This window comes from Poromitra crassiceps (assembly GCF_964638095.1).
Source record: "Poromitra crassiceps genome assembly, chromosome: 7".
Taxonomy (NCBI): Eukaryota; Metazoa; Chordata; class Actinopteri; order Beryciformes; family Melamphaidae; genus Poromitra; species Poromitra crassiceps.
This window is the reverse complement of record NC_139628.1, coordinates 20,738,596-20,741,351: the sequence shown is the minus strand read 5'-3', so window position 1 is coordinate 20,741,351 and position 2,756 is coordinate 20,738,596.

Genomic DNA, 2,756 nt, shown 5'->3' with positions numbered 1-2,756 from the left:
AAATTTTTTTTTTTTATCCTTATAGAAAGGTTTCATTCATTATTACTTTATTCAAACTTGAAGAAAATCATTGAGGGTTGGCCCTCACTTACAAATATGTTGAGTATAAAAATGTATGAAATAAAAGGGCTGGGCGGTAATGAAATATGATCATTCATTGTCTTTCAGTGGAATCATATTGTGACATGGTGATTTTGAGATATATAGGGATACAATTCTGCTATTATCTAAATTGACAAGAACAAGCTAATTTGAGTCAGTCAGTACATTTTAACTAACCCAAAATGAAGTATGAAACAATTTTTAAGGAATATTATTTGACTATATTTTGTTTGACATCATATCTAACATTACCATTCAGTTCAACTGGATTTAACGAGATGTTACATATGTGAGCCATATCGTGATATATATAGATACTGCAAAAACATTGTGATGATCATAATATTGATTTGAACCAGCCCTATAAAATAATAATACAAGATAAAAGAAAACAATCAATTAAAACAAGTATATAAGTTCACTTAATACAAGATACAATATATAAAATTAAAACAAGTGTAATATAAAAGATATAAAACAAATCATGTAAAACAAGTGCAAACAGATATTAAGTGGTTAAAGGTATACTATGCAACTCTTTCATTTTTTTTTTTTTTTTTTTTTATCCTTATAGAAAGGTTTCATTCATTATTACTTTATTCAAACTTGAAGAAAATCATTGAGGGTTGGCCCTCACTTACAAATATGTTGAGTATAAAAATGTATGAAATAAAAGGGCTGGGCGGTAATGAAATATGATCATTCATTGTCTTTCAGTGGAATCATATTGTGACATGGTGATTTTGAGATATATTAGGGATACAATTCTGCTAAATTATCTAAATAGACAAGAACAAGCTAATTTGAGTCAGTCAGTACATTTTAACTAACCCAAAATGAAGTATGAAACAATTTTTAAGGAATATTATTTGACTATATTTTGTTTGACATATCTAACATTACCATTCAGTTCAACTGGATTTAACGAGATGTTACATATGTGAGCCATATCGTGATATATATAGATACTGCAAAAACTTTGTGATGATCATAATATTGATTTCAGCCAGCCCTATAAAATAATAATACAAGATAAAAGAAAACAATCAATTAAAACAAGTATATAAGTTCACTTAATACAAGATACAAGATATAAAATTAAAACAAGTGTAATATAAAATATACAAGATGTAAAACAAATCATGTAAAACAAGTGCAAACAGATATGAAGTGGTTAAAAGTATACTATGCAACTCTTTCATTAAAAAACATTTTTTTTATCCTTATAGAAAGGTTTCACCACAAAAACATACATTTCCATGCACACAATAGTGTGGCAGTGTGTTCATGTGGACAGACGCAGCCCCATGTGTGCATTTTCCTGGTTAGACATTGTTTACATTGTGTTGTTTATGTGGTCGAGTGAGCTTGACAGTACATTGGGAGAGAGCGCCAGAAAACCATTGAAAAGCAGGGATTACGTTTTTTTCTGATAGTTTCAAACCATGAGCTGTAAGTGAACTGTCTACATAAGCAAAATGCATATCATTATTATTGAGGCTGTATTACTGCTTAATAAAATAGGCTATGAAAAATATGTCACAAAAACAAGTCAACATATTTAATCTTAACAATATACATGAGCTACAGTGAGGTGTATTTACAATCTATGGCACTAACTACATTACTTTGCAGATTTGTATTCTTTGCTTCAAGTGAAGTTAGGTTTTGGAAACGGGGCCATACATTAACCTATAGAGCTGACCTGTGTTGAGGTACATACATTAACCTATAGAGCTGACCTGTGTTGAGGTACATATATTAGCCTATAGAGCTGACCTGTGTTGAGGTACATACATTAGCCTATAGAGCTGACCTGTGTTGAGGTACATACATTAGCCCATAGAGCTGACCTGTGTTGAGGTACATACATTAGCCTATAGAGCTGACCTGTGTTGAGGTACATACATTAACCTATAGAGCTGACCTGTGTTGAGGTACATACATTAGCCTATAGCCTATAATGCAAAAACAAACACACATGAAGCGAAGTGGTTTCACACAAGAGCTTTACATTATCTACATTGTTATATGTTTAACTTTGATGGTTGTCATGATGCTGCCGTCTTGGGGCAGCAGGTATCTTCTGAGAAACACAATGTTAATCACATTGTAACTACCTGCTTAAATAAAGATTGAATAACACCATGTTTTGATAATAGACCATAAAGTCGTGTTGTGTTCAGAATCTGGGCTTTGTCTTCTTGGGTTTGTGGACTTTGCTGTACAGCTCAGATGGATCTTCATCAGCTTCCTTGCTTCTGGTTCTGAGAGCAGGGGGGGGGGGGGGTAAATTAGTGCATTCAGAAGATGAGAAGAACCGTTTTCAAACAAACAGAACATTGCATTACAATAGTAATAAAATGGTTATAATACAGATCTTGGACATTATTGTTTAAAGCTGATGTAAGCTATTTTTTAAATGTGTTGAATAGCTCTATATTCTGACAGCAATCACTGATACAGAATGTTCTCTCAGTAACATGGGTCTCCCACTCGCTCGGGTCGGTGTTCCGGATCGGACCACCAACCCAAAGCGTCAGTATTTGACCACTTGGGAATGAGAACCGTGTTGACTCAATCGTTCCTAATGGCTTACAGCACCTTTAAAACTCATACATTGGCCGGCTCACCCAGGATCAGTTTGGGCTGTT